Below are 20,005 nucleotides of genomic sequence, written 5' to 3'. Positions count from 1 at the left end.
ACTAAACGCTATCTAGGTTGCTAATTGGGCTGCACAAAAAAAAATAAATCTTGATCTCGATTTATTTCTCAATGCAGTTTGATTCAAGAACAATCTCAGTTCTACAGCATTTGAACTTTGCAACATTGCGTAAGAATAAGCTTCACTTTTCGCCCTCATTCACTGTGACTAATGAGCACACACCTAAAGAAGAAGAAGAAGAGAAAGAACAACATTGGAAAGCTGTGAGTGATTTTTTTTTTAATGACCCCGATCTCTCGTTGTAGTGCGAAGAAACTAAACAAATGTTTAATGTTATGTACTGAATATTAAATTCCTAACTCCTGAGCAAACAATGACTGAATATATGAATTGGATGAATGGGGTAAGTGAGTGATGGCTGCCCAGGCCTCCCTCAGTGTGTGTCACAAACATGAAAAACACACGCCGTGTAAATTAAAAAATAATAATAATAATAAAAAACCTCACACACCCCATGTGAATTAGTAATCGGCCACTGAATGGTGGTGACAAAATCGTGCATATGTAAAAAGTCGTACTACAAGGGGTACTTAAATAATGAAACTTTCAAGGGGACTTTTCCCCAGGTCTTTTAAGGGGAAAAGGTAAAAAAAAATAATAATAATAATAATAAAAAAAAAATGTCAAATTTTGTAGAAATGAATTTAATGAAATTTGAATATGATTAAAACAGAAACAGCTATAGGTTCCCTGTCTGATTTACATTAAATCAGTAATTCAGAAATCCAGATGAATCATTCAGAAACGTCCTTTGGGAAAGTGTAGCTGCTGCAGTCCTCTACAGTAATGTAAGAATTTAATAAACATGTTGTTCATTACAAAACTGGTCAAAGAATCGTGATCTGAGTTCCTAGCTTAAAAGTCGTGACTCCTATTTCACCATGAGTCACACAGCCCTAGTTGCTAATCAGCGCGAAGCGGTTTAGCCTTCTCTTTTCCCAGCGAAATCATTTCAGAGTTCACCGAGGCCAGGAAGCCTGTGCTCCATTAGAACAAAGCTGTCCCAGTTAGGAGGAGGGGGGAAGCCGAACCTTTCCTGGAATGTGTCCTCACTCTCGCTCTCATGCTCTGTTCTTCTCTTCTCTCCCACTGTGCTGAGGTTGTACTTGATCGGCCTTCAGATCCCCGTGTCCCTTTTCCACCGCTCATTCACAAACCCCAAGCTTTTCACTCTCCACCATCCACCATAAATCTTCGCTTTTGTTTACACGAATCAATCCGTCTACCCTCCGCCCCATCCTTTTATTCTTTCATTCTATCTGACAACTCCTCCCAGCCCCCCACCCCTGACTATGTGACATTGGCACAGTGCTGTAGTCAAAATGGACAAACTGTTAAACTTGCTCACCACACACTCTGCATGCAGCCTTAGGGTATTTTAAGCTCAGCAGGCAGACTAGGGAACGCCCATGCTGTCCGCGCTGTAGCTGAAATGAGACGGAGCCTACATGTTCGATCGCTGAATAGAAAGAAGACAAAGAATGCCTAGTACAGTAAATCACATCTCTCATGGCACGCATTAACCAGTTACATGGTGAACATCGTATATTTTAGGAACAAGCACAGTCATCGTAGCGTGTATCCAGATGTAAGTCTATTAGAGGCCTACTGATTTTCATTAGAGAGATGATAAATGTATAAATGCTACATTTCAGTTCAGTAATACATCCATACATTCCCATACAAGTTGCAGGTTCGGTTAAAGACATTGTAAGAACCAGAACACTGCCAATTTGCAGCGGAATGGCACCCGTGTATTTAATTATACTTATAGCCGCTTTAAAGTCTTTCCTGATGAACTTTCTTCTCCAAAGTAATGCTCGCGGAGGATTGCACTGTCAAAACCAAAAATCTATTCTTAGCGTTGTCGCTTTACACACACCTGCACAAAGACACAATTTGTTAAATCTGAGCTATGATCAGCTAATTTAATATGCGACTAATAACAATGCAAATCTATTCATTAAACATATTCAAAAATAGCTTTAATTATAATGGAAAATGTTTAGAAATGTAGTTTTGTAATGTAGTCTGGGGCATTAATACATGTAGCCCGGGTATTCAGAAGAAATGGTGCGTGTCATCTGCGATGAAAGGAATGGTGAGCTCTGGTGTACATTTGTGAAGTAGTTGGTATGTGTATCTGTACATATAGACACAGTTTTCAACGCTGCTATTTACATTTATTCACCACATTCCCACTGAGAGTGCAGTCACTGTAGCCCAGGGCAAAGACTCACACCAGGGTGTGACATGAAGGCCAGCCTGACAAGGGCTTTTAAATGTAGTCTTTTAGATAAGTGAGTCTTTTAGCCTTTTAGGTACATGAGATTTAGCTTGTTGCTTTTTATACCAAGACAAATAGAACAAAAAAAGGATATTTTTCCCCAAGCAGCCCTGCAGTGGTAATAGTCGTTCTCTGGCTGGACCTTTATCTGGGTTTCTGGGCTGTGGTAGTAATAAAAATGAACTCCATTTATCTTCCCAGAAAGGGACAATATGGCAAATATTGTTCATATTTCTATAAAATCCTGAGGGGACTTTACAAATACAAGGTGTGTGTTTAAGCTCTAACGTTACTGATTAAAACATAAAATTGGACAAGCTTAAAATGAGTAAATAGAAAGGAAATAAAATAACTTCCCACTTAGGCATAAAAAATTGAATTATGAAAGTGGCACCAGTCCAAGAGATACTAGAAAAGTGATGTTCTCAGAATATAGACTCTAAGGTGATGTGACTTGTTTAATAGTTTCTGTCAGAAAATCTGGTAAACCATTTAAGGAAATGGCTTTATACTCATGTTTCTGCTGGAGGATAATTAATGAGTGTTCCTGGTCATAAATTTCAACCCAGCAAAACATGTAATTTAAGCTAATAAAGAGTTCAATGATTAGCTCAGCTCACCGGATAACCACTGACCAAACAAACCACAGATTATTATAACTTTAGCAGCCATTTGGCCTGAAATCAAATGCTGTATGTCTAATAATCTCTGCTATTTTGAGTCTATGTCCAGAAATGGACTCTTCTACGGGGACTCTGAGCTCGTGCCAGGATACATACGCTGATCGGAGAGTATGCATATCTACAGCTGTGTAATGAATCGAGAGCGGCATCATATGTAGACGTGTCATCTCGTTCTTTAGCGCTATTTCTCTTTTATGTGGTTTTTTTTTTTTGATGTGGTTCAAAACCTTACAAACCAGTATAGACATTTATTTCATGTGATGGACAACTCGCATGATATCAGCCTGTCAAAAATGGTAGAGCAGGTGATGACTCGTCTGAGCATAAATAACTGTACATTATAAACAGGCTACAAAAATACTTTCTGTAACTGAGACATACTGACATGTATGTGTCAGTGCTGAGTAACCAGTCCTGACAAACAGTGCTGTAGAGGGAAAAGCTAATGCAAGAACAGATAATAGACAGCAATAAAATGTGTGTTCTCTTGGTTGAATTTGTATTTAGGGACAATTTGCAGCATAATATGGAGACATTCTATACCTTACTCAGCATCTAGGTTATTAATGTAGTAATTCAGAATGCAGACAGACATCCACTGGGAAAATTTCATTACCACAGTGTGATACAATAATGTAAGAATTTAATAAATGTACACATTGACCAGTATGTAATTGTTGGTCAGTATGTAATTGTTGGTCAGTATGTATTTGTGATCAATTGATATCTGTTTCACAAAAAAAAAAAAAAAAAAATCCTATTCCATCAAGAAACATTCACTACACTATATGGCCAAAAATTTGTGGACACCTGACCATCATACACCTTATAATAACCTCCACTCTTCTGGGAAGGCTGTCCACTAGATTTTGGAGCATGGCTATGGGGATTTGTGCATTAATGAGGTCAGGCACTGATGTTGGACGTTGGTGATGTTGGTGTACAGTCGGTGTTCCAGTTCATCCCAAAGGTGTTCAGTGGGGTTGAGGTCAGGGTTCTGTGCAGGACACTTGAGTTCTTCCACTATAACCTTGTCAAACCATGTTGTCATGGACCTCGCATGGTGCACAGGGGCATTGTCATGGTCAGGTTTGGGCCCCTTAGTTCTAGTGAAGTGAAATTGTAATGCTACAGCATACAAAGACATTCTCTACAACACTGTGCTTCTGACGTTGCTCTAACAGTCTGGGGAAGAACCACATATGGGTGCGATGGTCAGGTGTCCACACTTTTGGCTATATAGTTTATGTGAGACTAGGGGAATTCTGTAGAAAGTGAGCAGACAGCCTGAGGGTACATGCTGACAGGTTAGCAGGCATCTCGTTTGGTCAGCTTGTGTCACTCTGCTGAGGTCCATGTGGGCGGCAAGACTCGTTTAATGAGAGTATCACACTGTGGGAACAGAACAGTGTAGATGGGACAGAATGAACGGCGCTGAGAGAAAGGAGCATGGATCTTTGAGAACAGCTCTTTAGGTCTGGATTTCTGTGACAGGTGTGCTTTCCAGTTTTAGCATAAGTGACAGGGAAAGCAAGAAGCCTCCTGTTAGTTTTACAGGATTACAGGTCCCAGCTGTCACAGGTTTAAAAAAAAAAAAAAAAAAAAAGTGTGTGCATTTTTGTCAGGTTGGATGAGGGTAGTGAGAAAACAAGGAAGTCATGCCTATTTTATATTGGCAGTTAAAAATGCATCAGATATAAATGTTTAAAACCAGGTGCCATCTCCGATTAGGCTTTGTGAAGGCTCGCTGTCTCTCCTATCTCCAATATACTGGCAGTGACGAGACCGAAACTTCAGTGCCTCACAAAAGTTCAGCAAGGTGTGAGAAGAAACTCTTACTTTGCTCTACCTCTTCATCTAGCTTTATTTTTTTCTGCTTTTTTTTTTTCCAGAAAGATGTTGGATACTTGCCTTTCTTTGTATCTTCTGTGTAGCAGCTCTTTCAGTCTCTTAGTCTGTTTCAACAGCATGACAAATTGACAGGCTAAGTGTTTGTGCTTTAAAAGCACTAAGCTAAATTTGGCACCATGTTTCAGATTTAAGTTCTTGGCATTTGACAAAGTGCCCACGGAAAAGCTGACAGGCCAGTAGGTTTAGTGCGAATGGTAAATTCATCAGCTTTGGCTTTTCCCTGCAGTGTAATATAGTACAGCTCTGTGTTTCTCTCTCTCATGGTGGGATCATCTGTCACATAGCACAAGCCTTGCGCTGAGGTTCATGGGTTTTCTCTGGGAATATTAACCTGATAAGATAAACTAGCATTCTTGTTGTTCTTTTGTCTCTCTGTTGTGACTTGTTTTACTTTCTCTACTTTAGAAGTGTCCCTGTTTGTATCTCTAGGTTTCTGTTTCGTCTGTTTTCAGGTTTCTGATTGTCACCTTGTTATGTCTTGTCTGTATAAAGGCGATCAGCGTTTGTCAGAAAGCAAAAGCTGAAACAGAGACTCTCATGATGATCATAATCCCCCTCTCTTCTAATTGATAACTGCCAGCTTTTGCTCTTTTGCTCCTTCTGTCTGTTGTGTAGGTCTGACTAATTGCACAAACAGGGCTTTAAAAGCCAAGCAGGAGGAGGGTGAGATTTATGAGGTGTTGGTTTAAAGCCCCCGTGGCCTCTCACTCACTCACTCTGTGTGTTTGAACGCCTCTGGCTGGCTGTGAACCGCTTTTGTGCTGGAGCAGTTGCTCTCTGTGACTGCTGTGGTGTGGAATGTGTCTTCAGTTCAGGGTTTATCTCTCCCGTATGTCAGGGCCTCCACAGACCTGCTTGTTCCTGCACTGCCACCTTTCACCTAAGCCAGCGCATGTGTTGAGCTGCCTTTGATGCCTTGCCGCTCTGAAGGGATGCACGGTTCTGTCGCTGCCTGGATAAAGCTTGACAGACTTTATCTATTTCCAACCTCTCACAAAACACCGGCTGTTTGTCCTGATGTAAGAGTTTGGACTTTTACATGGAGATATTTTATTTGCTAGAATTTGTATTTTCAGTATTTGTCAGATGAAAAATGCACACAGCAGTCCTTACAAAGTTGTGCAGTAGGCTAGGTAGACACTCCGTCTGTCGGTGTGTTATTGAATTGGATTCAGAGCTTGGGTGGTTGAAATGTGGCTGCCTGAAAATATCTCCATGTGTGCCTCCTTTTAATTCGCTCTAAAGAGGCTTTCGGCTTAGGATTAGACCTCAGAGAGAACTTAAACTTAAAACACACCCATTTGTCCTTGGAGAGGGACACGGGGCCTACTTTCACCACCAATCTGTAGCATTTCAGGGGACACACAGTGGGCCTAGTGTTCTTCACTAAGGAACCTGCTGACATTTCTGTGCCTAAGAGAGCTTCTGGCTTCCAGCCCTGCAATTCTGTTTCCTGGAAGCCGCCAGCCAAACAGCTCTGCTTGCAGCACCACACCATATATTCAGCCATCCATCTGTAGCAACTCCATCAGCCCATTGTTTGGAGGAAAAAAAAACCCATGATTAAATGGAATGCAAGCACCATGCAGGAGCAGCCTCCAGCCCAGCACTCAGCTGTGTTCTGTTGAGCATTATGTTTCGAAGCAAAGTCTTCAGGGGACTGTTGAAGATGGTTTAAAATATCCTCTGATTCTGGAGACCTCTAAGTGAAGGAAGGGAATGAACTCGTGTTGTTGCAGAACAGAGGCTTGTCAGATCAGAAAAGCCGCTGCTTGTATTTTGTCTCTGCCTTGTTTTGCCAACCCCATAGCCCTTTTTCCACTATAAAAGAGGCTATACTTGACTGAATTGAATCTGTTCCACCAGCAAAACTGCTGCTGGCCAGAAACCAAGAACCATGTTGTCACCATGACAACAACAGTCATTAAAATAAGACATGAACGGTTGGGAGGCTTGAATGTCATTAAAATAGTTAAATAAAATTACAGAACTGAAATATTACAACCGTGACTCCGAGGTCTGAGGGGAAAAAACAACTGTTTTACTGGCAGCTGCGACAAAGTAAGCAGGTTGCCAATGTTAACAAAAATTCTTTTGAGCAGCAGTAAAAATTTGTAGTGTTGTCTGTCATGTAGACTTAATTATTGTCTAATGTGAAATATATCTGTGCTGTGTGAAGACACTGCAGGATCTGACTTCGAGTAGTAGTATTATTTTTTCAAAGCCCTTCACGAGTGTTGTTATTTTTAAGCAGTGTATTCGGAAACTCCGACTTCTAAATGTGTAATGGTTCAGCTGTCAAACTCGTGGAAACAATTTTTAAAAGCGTTTGCTGAACAAGCACTGGCACCTTTTTTAGCGGAAAGGCAGCAACGTTGCGCCCAGATCCTGAGGTGAGACCAAACGTGTCTTCTTAGAGCTCTCCACACTGAGGTATTTTCAAAAGCTGTGTCTGAGTCTCTGGCCAAGCAGGAGTGGAAGATTGACTAACAAAATTGCTACAATCTCAGTCTTTCTTGTGGGAAGATCTTTCTGAAACCCAACAATGGCACCTTTTACCTCATTCATGGCATTCCTGGGTCTAATCAGTCATAGCCCTTATAAGAAAGATTTATCCTTATTACATACCTAGAGTGTTTGTGGTTAATCCTGTAATACTATACATGTGTCACTACTTTAGTTTTATGGATTTAGTGCTATAATTTAAGCATATACACTACTTGCCCTAAAGCTTTAAATTCCCCAAGCTCCAGTCCTCAAGGTCCACAGCACTGTACACTCTGTTCAGTGGTTTCCTTGTTTGAAACACAGCTGTTATTTGTTGAATTGAATAAGGTGGATTAAAACAGGAAAACACAGTACCATGGCCCTGCAGTTTTTCTTCTAATATGGTAGCACAGCTACATAGCTGGCATTCCTACCACTATTTTCCATGAGAGTAGGTCAGTACACAGCTCCTACCACCCCCACCCCCCTTTCTGAAATCTGGAGTGGAACCTAATGGAAAGCACTCCAGGAAAATCTTCCACTCTTCCAATTCATTCCAACATTGATGTGTAATAATCAACGTCTTGTAGTGAGCTTGCCTGTTATTGTGGTCCAGCTTGGTTTCTGCTACGGCTGCTGAGAACAGAGCAATGTTCTGTTAATGTATTAATGTGCATTTTGGTGCACTGCCCTAATCTCTCTTGAACCATCATGCCATTAACGTACTGCAAGGCTGGTTTTGTTTTTGAATGGTATTAATTGACATCTGGAATGCGCATACACACACACACACACACACACACACACACACACACACCTCTCTCTATCTGCTCAGTCCTGGCTAGGCTTTGGACCTGGACCTGGACCTGGAGCAAGGATCTGTCAAGAGCCACTTTTATCAGTTCTACAAAAGTAGTGTAATTTCACTCAGAGAGAAGTGCAACTAGCGAGCTTGAAGGTGAAAGAGACACACCAAGATAGTTTGTCATTCTTACCCTGCACTATTTTTCTAAGATGGTTGAAAGGTATATCTGAGGACAGCAGAGCATGTTTTCACTCACGAGCTTCTGTCATCACCATGTTCTGGAGATTTATCTTCCCAGCGTAAAAAGTCATATTGTCCTTTGGGTTACGATGATTATTTGACAGAACTGACAGCACTGATACTCCCTGAGGCCTTTCATAATCTGCTTTGTTTCTTTAAGACAGAGACAGCTCTCTTTAACACATATTATTGTTTTGTGAAGACAATGTGCCTTATGTTTAATTGCAGTAATTAAATGTTTAATGGCATAAACCTGGTAAGCATAATGACAGGACTGGCAGATCGTAAAACTCTCAGTGGAGAAAATGGAAGTACTAGTTTCAGTACAATAAGCAAGTCACACAGAAATATAAGTTAGAAAGAAATGAAATAAGATAATGTTCAACAAAACAGCAAACATTGTTTTGTTCATGGTTACAGCAAAGAACATTACATAGAAAACAGGACAAAACCTTTTTCTTTATCAGTGACATGGAGGCTTTTTGGATTGGTTGGCAAAATAAAAAATAGAAATAATAAAGGCTGATTAATAAAAATAGTTCGCTCTAACACTAGTGATGTTAAATTATAGGTGCTGAGTTTACTGGAAGTGTTTTTGCTGCAATAAATGTTTAGACTTAGTCCAGCCAGTAGGTCATTATTCATGTTTCCTAGTAATAAATAATTTGGCAAGAAGTTGATTGTAGTATTTTCTGTCTTGTTATTAAAAATTCTTTACCAACAAACCAATTTTAGATCGTTCTCTCAGGACCTGGCCAAACTGTGTGAATCGGCTCTTCTGTCCCTGCAGAATCCTTAAATTAGCCTGAGTGCAGTTAGTGTTTGGATTCCAGTGACAGTGATAAGTAGTCTGGGATGTGAGGTTTTTTCTGGAACAGTGTGCAAACAGTCGAAAATAGCAACAGCATGCGGCATTCAGTAAACTTTTTACCACACAGTTACATGACGAACCCATTTGAGCCCCAGTCTGTTCGTCCCTTTCTCTAAGTGCTGTCTGAGTTCAAGCTGGAAGTTTCTTTCCTTTTTGTCTCTCTTCCCTGTAAATGGATCCTTTGGCTTGGGATGAAAAAGATTAACAGGAGTGCCTGGATCCATTTCTGGAGGCCCAGAGTCCAGCACAGTTTACTGATTTTCCTGCAAAACCTGGAGTTGTGTTTTAAACGCCTCCCTAACTCACTCATTCACTGTTTGCTAGATATACTCTTCTGTATGGAGCACAGTTTTGGGTACTGTCACTGTATCCGGGTTCTCCGGTTTCCTCCCACTTCCCAAAACATGCCAGTAGGTAGGTTGGCTACTTGATTGGCTAAATCGCCCCTTGGTGTGAATGTGTGTGTGCATTGTGCCCTGCAACAGACTGGCATCCATCCAGGGTGTGTTGCCTCCTAGCGCCTGTTGTTTCCGGAATAGGCTCCAGATCCACCCTGACTAGGATAATCAGTCACTGAAGATGAACATATGTATGGAGCACCATAAAATAAAGGCAGATGCCAGAACCGAATTTTTGGACAACAAATACTTTTACAGATTGCAGCAGAAACCCATCATAATAATGCTGTCGCATTATTATCAGTATATCATTATTTCAGAGGCTTGCAGTAATATTGCAAGACATTTAAGTAAGAAGGTCTAGCAGCATTTTTTTTTTTTTTGATATGTGAACTGAAACACTGAAGCATCAAATGAGACTCTGAGAAATATGAGAAATATCTTTCCTGACTTCGCTGGTCATTAGTTGAGGTATTCTCAAGTAAATTTCGAAATGAAAGAAAGCTATGCAATGTGTTTCTTTTTCCTGGACATAATGTGCATGGATGGTATATTATAATTTCAGTTCATTATGAGTAATAATATAGTGAAGTGTCCAGGATATACAGTATGATTGCTCACTAAGAATTTGGACAACACTAATAAAAATGGTCGACGCCATCAAATAGTGCACTATGTGCTATGGAAGAGATTCATGCACAGTTTGAGTTGAATGAGGTGTCTTTGAGCAGGAAAGTCACCAAATTATGGTGGTCTCCAGTCCTCCAGCACATAAATGTTGTTAAGGAATATGATCCATATGCACCGAGAAGAAAATCATAGTTATTAAGCAGTCCGTCACTGCAGTAGTGCTAAAACAAGCAAGTAATTTGCGCAAATGATGATCGTTGCAGAGATGGCCTGCTCTGCCAGTTGGCTGACAGCTTGTTCATTTATGATTACAGTCAGTAGGTGAAAATAGGTCATGTGTATATCACTGCTGTTTCTGCAGCATTGTTCCATTTTTTCCCCCCGAGGTAGCCACTAGTGATTTTTCTGAAAGCTACATGACCTTATGTCCTATTCAAACCACATATAAAAAAAAAGTAGGCAGGGTCATGTTGATACAGCCCTGAAGTATGTCAGCTCTCAGTCACATTTGTTATTTGTGCTGCTTTAGCCCTGTAATGTGAATAGAACATAAACTCACTAGATATCTGAAGTGTACACTTCGCCTTACCTGTGGGCTTTGGGAAGTAATTACAGAAGCCATCATTAGTACATCAGTTTCAGAACGTTCTGGGATTTGGAGGTTCATAACCTGGAATCAGCAAGGGTGAATAGGGTGAATCATACATTTCCAGAAATGATTAATGCTCCCAAATGTTATTATAGCTCTGCATTCCTGAACATTAGAATAGTTCTCTGTTCCCAAACGTTGGAATTAAAATGAAGCAGGGACTGCTGGGTCAAAGTGCAGGAAGTCAGATTTGAGGGTGATTGTGTTCCTGCTGGACAAGCCAGAAGTATTTACACAAATTAACATCATGTTAACAAAAACTGGTTTGTACTTGGCTGCAGATCCTTGCAGATGGTGGATATCCACCCTGGTGGTTCTCTGTCAGGTGTCTAATGCCACTCTTTGCAGTTCCAATTTTGTTACAGAGCTTTTAGGCCTCTGCCTAGAGGCTTGTCAGTGAATCACATCTTGTGATAGACTCAAATGCTGGTGTATGAGGTAATGCTGGTGTATTCTTATCTCTGACAAATGTAGTCTTTGACAACTCTTTGCCTATGCTAGAGTGTGTTCTGCTGATTACTGGCACCAGGGACTTTCTGGTATTCTTCACTCCTGTACTGTGATATGTTACTAACCCAATGCCACTTTGGTGTTCGAAATTCGTTTTTCTCAGGGACCTAGCAAAACTTTGAACCATTGGTGGTCCAGGAGGAATTCTGTTCTAGATGATATAGATGAAAGCATTTCACACACCTTTTCTCTCTGAATATTCACATGTCCAAATATATTAGTATTTTCATAACACACATTCACTTTATTCAGCTGATAGCTGATACTCTTGTATAAACCAGTCACATTCACACAAAATATATTAGTCAAATGAAATAAATGATGTCACCAGTTCATCATCATTATATTTGTCAAAAACACTGTAAGTGAAGTAACCTCAAATTAGGCCACATTAATGCATCAGTTAGTCATGTAGTCAATCCTAGTCCTAAACTGTACTGATTTGAGCTTGCCTTAAACTCAGAATGAAAAATAGAAGCATATCTTCATTACACCAAGGTTTAGATCCAAGCAAGGAATGCATCATGTCAGGGTAGAGACATCCTGTTACAAAACATGACTGCTTCTGTATTCCAAGGCAAAAGTGGTGAATAATGAGCAATAAAAATGCCTTATTTACTGAATTCATCACATTAGTTGGCAGTTATTGGTGCATATAATATCTAATCTCTTACCAACTCTCTTGTCACATCATTTTATTCAGTTTCAAAAGCTTGAATACTTTATGTGACCTTATTTGTTTCAATGCCACTTTTCGCTACATTAATGCACAGTGGCAAATAACAAAGTGAAAATTGTTCTTGGCTCAATTACACAGAGGAAAAGCCTTCAATAATTTATTTAGTTGATTTATAAGATACAGAATTGCCCGTAATAGCATAATTGAGTTATTAGGCTTGTTCTGTGCACGTGATTTCAGACGTTTGTCAGTGCTTGTGCGATCGTTTTAGTCACGTATATGCACACAGGCTTACATGTCTTCAGTGGTCTTACACATGAGGTGCTTGAGCATGTGCAAGATGTTCTTGCTCAAAGCTAGGCAGTTATTCCCAAGCTGTTCACGATGATTGAGTCTCCCAGAAACCACTATAGAAAGTGACAAAGCTGTCAAAATACCCCAGAGTCATATCCAGACATATTTTACCTTCACAGCTAACTTCTTTACTCTTTAAATGTTCTGGTCTCATTTTTATGCTAAATTATTATAAAGATTGTTGTGAGAGCTAGTGAGAGATGGTTCTTCTGTACAGACAGTCATATGCTCATGTCTTGTGTATGTAAACATCAGTGAAATGCACTAGTGCTGAGATCAAATTAGAAAACAGTAACACTGTTATCCGTAATTAAGGAACGCCCTGACAGCTGTAAACGGACGACTCGGTGACGCTTTGTTTGCCCTTCACATTTCCTTACAACCCTTGAGTTCTCCCAAGAGCACAAGATCATCTATGCAGAAACGCCCTCCGCTCTTTCCCTCTGATTCATGTCTATCTAGGGATCCTAAGATTTATAAGCAAGGAATAAAACACTTCGGGGCTTGCCGTTACAGAAAAATGATCAATGAAAGGGTTATGTAATGCAGCCCAGCGTGAAGCAGAGTTACTGTTGCCACTTTTTTATCCGTTTATAGTTTCAGTTAATGTGGAACGTATGCAAAACAAGTTATAACAGCTATAAACAGCTATTTCCTCACTAGCCTTTCCTTTCCTTTGTCTTTGTCTTCGTCTGGAGCACTCGAAGGAATAGCTTTACCACTGACTGCTACAAAGCACTGACACTGGAGGCTCCTTCCAAAAATGCCACCAGCAATTACACAGTCAGCAGCGCTGTGTTATAACCTGGCTTATTGTGTTCTCTTTTATCGTGCTGTTTCCTTTTAAGGTGATCCTTCACCTGTGCTTCTTGCTGGTTTTGCAGATAATGGCAGAGTACTTGTTATCTGCAAGGTTGTATCATGTGTAGTGTGAGTGACTGCCTCGTTCTTTGTTCCTAGCGTTTTCTAGCACTTCTGAGTGTCCACACGTGCACTAGCTCTTGTGCTGATTTATGGTTGTCTTTGTACGACCTGCTGTTATTTTGCACTTATTATTGGTCAGTTGGTGAAGATTTAATCTTGCAGCAGCTCTTTCAACAGTTAGGTGCTGATCTGTATTCCGCCTCACTTGTGAGTCGTTTTGGATAATAACCATCTGTCAAACGAATTGTAAATGTAAAGTGGCGTTATAAGTCAGTGCAAGCCTTAATGAGCCACTGCATCTTGAGGTGTGGGATTTTTCTCTCTTGCATGCCTGCTGCTTTGCTTGCTTTCACTTCAGTGATTTATGAAGGCCTCGATAATGCAAGACCAAAATTCCTTTTCCTTTTCCATGAGGTGTCTTTAGAGCGTTTGACAGGAAAATCCTGCTGCAATTCACAAAATTACTTATTTATGCCATGAGCATGACAACTAATATGACATGTACGTGTACAGTGTTCTGTAAAGAATTTGATGAAGCCTAGCTGTTTATAAGTGCTGACAAATGCCGTTTTTATCACAAGCACAGTCCTTGCCGTGGTACCCTGAAATGTGAAGTGCTTTCTGTGTGTTTATCAATCTGCTCATATCATCACTTCTTAATTGTTACAGTACCGTGCATCAGTGTTCAGTGTTTAGAACACAAACTAATTGGATGTTGTGCTTTTTCTTTTTCTTTTCTTTTTTTTTTTTATTGTTACTATTTGGAACCAAACAAATGAAGCTGAGAAAATCCTGACACATTGCACATTGCGTATTGTGTTGTGTCTTGTCCTACTTGTGTATTTTCCAAAGTTTCACAGTTAAATAGACAACAAAATGAAATAGAAATGACCTAAAATAGCATTTTTTCCCCACAGTATTGATCCAAGTGTATTGTGATTTTTTTTATTTTTATTGTGTCATTGATGAGACCGTGACTTCTACACAAAGTGTACACAAAAATGCTATGTAACACCTGGGGTCATACAACATGATCTAAAAATGTCTGTGTTGATTTTTAATAACTTAAATTGAAATTAGAATTGGGTAACTGCATTGTTATCAAGCTTATGACTTGCTGAATTATACTGTACAAACCGGGCCACTGGATTTAACAACTACAGCAATATTTTTTACTTGAAGTGGTCAATGGTCTGATGTCACGTTTTGTTAGACCTGATATCTATAGATTACAGCCTACTGATTTTTGTGAGGTTGTTCGCTAACAACCTGTTTGGCTAGCTAGTTATGTATTGTTGATTCTTGCTAGCATTCTCCATGGGTGTTTTCTCTAAATACAGAAGTGTGCATTAAATCTGGTTTAAGTTTCTACTATATAATACTGATTGATTGAAAACAATTTGTAAAATCTTAAGCTTTATTTTCCATTGGAATTGAGTAATTTTGTTAAACCTGACATTTGCGTAACTGTTGAATAGCTTTTTAGTTTTACATTGTGGTAATTTGCAAAGTCTTTCCCCATGGTGTAATTCCAAAAGTTGACCTCAAACCAGTGATGAATATAGACTGTATGTTCTCCTTTTGGTACTTGGTTTTGACACTAGTGGTAAAGCTGCATTTTAAAGCCGCTCTGTTAGTTCACGACAGAGAAAACAGTAGTTGTTTAAAAAGCAACTTTAATTTCATCTCCCTATATATCTTTCCCTCAGAATTATAATGCATAATTGGTCCATCTGTTTGCAGCCAGACCTACGACCCACATTTCTCTGGCTAACAAAAGACACAGGACTTATTTCATTTCTTCTCCACTAATGATCCATTGGTAGACTAAATAGAAACCAGTGAGCAAATTGGAAACGGGCTGCTAACTTGAAAGAGCACAGTCCAATTACATGCTGAAACATTGTGCTTTTCCTTGCTAGCAGTGGCTTTTAATCACTAGTGTTACTTTGTCCTTGCTATTTCTCTTTACTGCTCTAAACTCCACCTCCACCATCTCCACAACTTGATTGGTGGCCATGTTTTTGAGTCCCCAGTGGTCAGAGAATGTAAGCTGTCAGGCTGTCTGTTTGAATGATAGTGAATGGGGTTGTGGTGGGTCGCCGAATCCCTCCCCCCATCTCTCTCTCTCTCTCTCTCTCTCTATCTCAGGCCGACCTCTCCCATCTGGATTGTTGATCAGTAAGAGGAAGCCCAAAGCCTCCAAGCCACTATAAATAGGCTTCTGTCTGTCTGTGTCACGCTCTCGCTCTCCCCTCCTCCTCTCCTAGAGCTCAAGGGACAGCCAACTCCCTGATTATGCAGTGCCTCTGCCTCCCTGGCACTTGAGTTCAGCTCTGTCGAGCCATGTTGCTCTGCTGTGCTACAGATAAAGCTTGACTAAAGCACTGGAACTGGATTCCATGCATCTAACACTCTATAAAGCGTAGGCATTTTTTTGTCTCTCGGTTGAACAAGTAATGTCCCTGGTCGTTTTGTATAATCATAAATAGTGTGAGGTTTTCAAGGATTATATAGAGGGTTTTTTTTCCCAGGAAACAGGAGGAGGGCAGAGGGAAAGGGAGAAAAAAGCAAATAACCTTTTCAAGGCTGTGGTAGACTGATATAATAGGCAGCCTAATACAGCACTCACATAAGACAGTTTTAAGTGTGTGCGTGCTGTGTATGGAATTGAGGCCATGTAGGAGTTTGAAGCAGAAACCATCGGGAGGCCAGTGTAGTTTGTAGAGGTGGGAGGTTTTTTGCTCAAATTTATCCAAGGAATAAAACGAGTAAAACAAGACGTGCTGTTATAGAAAAATAAACAACAGTGTAGTGGTATGATGCTGATCATTGTAATATTTTTTTTTATGTAACAGCATACCCAGAGTGTTTTATTCCTTTTATACCACAGCAGATTGCACACCATTTTCATTTATTAAAGAGTGAAGTACTTTTTTTGTTTGTTTGTAGTTAAAAATAATGTTGTGGAAGGTCTGTGAAACATTTACGCAATACCTCACAAGCAAAAGTGTGGTTACGCTGAATATCAGCACTGCTGTGATTACGTTATATTCTGTATAACCACACAATTGCGAGTGCGATGTTGCTTTTGTACAACAGTACTACAAACGAACTTAATATCGAGTGACACTTTAGACACAATATGGCCAAATGTTCTGTTAATTATTGCTCAAGTAGTGGAAATAGATCCTGAAGGAGTCACACTCACTTTATAGGACGTCAGCTAGCTAGCTAGCTCACAATGATTAGTACATTCCTCTTAAAGGTGCTTCTGGTAAAACTGCTGTTCCTTCTTCCTTTTCATCTTCATCTGACGAGCTTTCGTATTTTAAGTCAGAAGTTATATTGATGAAAATTATTATACTGTAGTGTAGTAACCGTTTCGAACTAGGACGTGGAATTTTACGTGACGAACACAGACGAGCGACGTGATACACACAGTGAAATGTCCCAGTGTGGTTATAGTAAATATAAGCACTCTTGCCACACGACCAATCACATTAGTGGACCGGAACTAACTGTTGTATAAAATCACTTACGTTATAGCAGTTATAATAAACAGTTGTCAAGTCATGTCAAGTGGATTTATTGTCATTTCAAACATATATAGCTAGTTAGTACATAGTGAAACGATACAATGTTCCTCCTGGACCATGGTGCACAATAAAACACCACAGAACTGCAAGAGACTACACATTACTACATAAAGTGCACGTAAAACAGGACAATAACTACCAAAACAGGACAGTAGGCACAGTAAGAGACAGTGCAACGCCAACTAGTACACAGTTCTAGTATGAAAGTATCAGGTATAACAGAAGTGCAAAAGAATAACAATATAATAAATTAGTTGTTCTCTTACCAACCCCGTTTTTTTTTTTCTTCTGTTGAAGTTAGAAAAGAAAATTGTTGGAAGATTGTTATGTTACTAATAAGCTGCAAAGCACAAAGTCTTCCGTCCAGAGAACGTTACTACATCAGGAAACTTAAAGGAGCAGATATATTTCAGAGCACTGTGTGTAGAATCTCCTGCCATGTTAATGTTAAAGAAACATTCATCTTCCACTTTTTTAAATCAGTGTATTGTTAGACTTAAGTTAGGTGAGCGTCTGATGTGCAAGTCCCTGTGAGTTAGTTGTTAATATAGAAAAGATAACACATTAGAATGTTAATAGAAAACTGCACTCTGCTGCCAGAACTACTGTCAGAGCGTTATAGCGCTGTTATAGAAAATTAATCAACACTCAATCTGACCAATCACGTTTGACAATTCAACTCAGTTTTTTTTCGCCATCTTGAAAATAAAAATTTAATCAGTCTCTAAACCAGTCGTTATCTTCTCCAACCCATTATGTGTCTTGTTTCTCTCTATTTGTGACGAAGCTACATATTCTCTATAACAGCAACTCATTTACATAAAACTATAGGATAAAAGCCGGAAGAAAGATGTGAAAGGCGACAGACGTGTGGTATGTTCCAGCTGAGACTTTTTACTGAGGAAATGGAAATGTTGAGAGCAGTCTTGCATGTAATGACTAATAACACTGACGTTCACACAGACCACCTCCAGTGTTAGCGTCTGATAGAGGAGGTAATTGGAATAATTGACATTGAGGAAATGCCTTTAATCGCGGTTGAGATCACTGTATTATCAACAGTACAAGACTGATCACAGTACAAAGTGATTCCAAGCAGTAGTGATGTGATATATGATGTAAACAAGTATGATACAATCAACATTTAAATGTTTCGCTCTTTTCGTTTTTAGAAGATGAATTGAATATGAATTTATAAAAACGATTTTTAGCTTTTGGCTCAAAGTGAATGACAATATATTAAGATATTTTTGAATTAAACTAAAATTACCACAATATTAAGTGTTTTTTTTTATTTGGTTATAAACAGAAGTGTAGTTAAGTGTCTTACTCTAGGTCTTATAATACTCTGGGGGGTTAAAAAAAAAAAAAAAACGCTTATCCTTGTTAACTAATTACCCTTCACATTACCCTTATGATTGCATATGTGCACTTATTATGTCAAATGAGTAATGCTGACATATCCGAAAATGTTTAATTCTCTTCTGGTTGCTTAAATTTCATGTCTGAGAAACTATTACATTTTATTCCATTGTATTATTACAGTGATTAAAAAGCTTAATTCCTATAAATTTATTCTGAAAAGCAAGCACTCCAATTCACCAGCAGTATACGGATGTCATCATCATAGTTTATCCCAAATAGGAAAACACTCGTTGCTGCTGTTTAATCATAGTAGTTTTGTTTGATTTTTCATATCTGATCTACCCAGATCACTTCAAACAGTGTCGACTTTTTTTTTGTTGTTGTTGCTTGTTTGCCTTTTAAGGAGCTGAACAGGAAATCTGCCCTCTGTTATTGAGGAATTCTTATCTCTTTATCCTCTCACTATTCACCCTTCGCTTCCCTTCCCTCCCATGCTGCCCTGCTCCTGAGACTGACCTTGATTCCTATTGCAATAAATACTGCTCCTGTGGCATGAGTCAAGGTTTCGACATGAGGCATGGAGGAAATGAGTGGAGATAGGAGGAGAAGAAGCCTGAGAGGTGGGAACACTGTAAGAAAGTTACTGGAGGAAGGGATATTCTGGTAGGTTTTGTAGGTTTTTGTTTTTTTGCTCTAGTGTGTTTGTATTAGGTGATTTATTGTCACACACATGTAATTTTCTTGGCTGCCATATGTTCCCCAGCTTAATCTCTGTTGACTCCCAATTAGGAAAGTTATATTAGTATTTCAGGACACGCGCCTGTCTCTTGCTTCGTAACCTGTGACCATTCGCTGTTGTCATGGCGACAGAATTATTAGTCTCATGTTGTCTGTGAGCTGGAAAATTGCTTTTCTCTTTCGCTTTCTGTCATGACAGTGTGACAAGTCATGGGACTATAGTGACAGAGCAGTAATATTCTCCTTACTGTAGAACAAATGAAATTTGGAAAAATTTTCATGCTTCTACTCAAACACTTGAAGAATGCGAAGGTTTTTTTTTTTTTTTTTTTTTTTTTTTTTTTTAAATAATTCATTAGACTCATTGTCCCGTAGCTTAATAGGCATATACTGCATTCCTCATGGCTGCTTTACACAAAGCCTCCTTTGACAAACAGAGGTGTAGGATGTCCTGTAGGCAGAAGCACGATGTGACAAGGTGTTAAAAGAAGTTCACTCCTGCTAGTAATAAACAGTCAGTCAGCTAGAGCTCATAAGCACAGATGATTCCACTTGCTTTGTTGTAGAAGACAGGACTGACTCGATCTGACTGCAATCCTGGCTTCATCTTGCTTCATTTATCAGGGAGTCTAAATACACTCTCAGCCAAGAATCTGTACTGGTGCCATTGTGGTTCAGTATGTATTGTGCAACAGTAGTACAAAAATGTGTTAACATATTTAGATAAAATCGGTATTAGGAAGAATTATTTACAATGTATTCTACACAATGTATTGTGTTCCCTGGGCAGCATGTATTCCTTCTATATAGATGTACAGGAAGTAGCAGGTATGTGGAAACACTGCTTCTGAGTA

General features: G+C 39.4%; 1 protein-coding gene across 4 annotated transcripts in view; it reads left to right on the top strand.

Moving 5' to 3' along the window:
* Positions 1-20,005, top strand: part of znf609a (zinc finger protein 609a) — a 102,036-nt gene that overhangs the window by 47,888 nt on the left and 34,143 nt on the right. The window contains exon 1 of one of the 4 annotated variants that reach the window (XM_053237248.1): positions 1,168-19,076. The exons of the other annotated variants lie outside the window; for them this stretch is intronic. The gene's annotated coding sequence lies outside the window, so the exon portion shown is untranslated. Of the gene's footprint in view, positions 1-1,167; positions 19,077-20,005 lie in introns of those variants that run through there. 4 annotated transcript variants of the gene reach the window in all.

Source organism: Pangasianodon hypophthalmus, chromosome 9 (genome assembly GCF_027358585.1).
Source record: "Pangasianodon hypophthalmus isolate fPanHyp1 chromosome 9, fPanHyp1.pri, whole genome shotgun sequence".
Taxonomy (NCBI): Eukaryota; Metazoa; Chordata; class Actinopteri; order Siluriformes; family Pangasiidae; genus Pangasianodon; species Pangasianodon hypophthalmus.
This window is presented reverse-complemented; position numbering and strand designations above follow the sequence as displayed.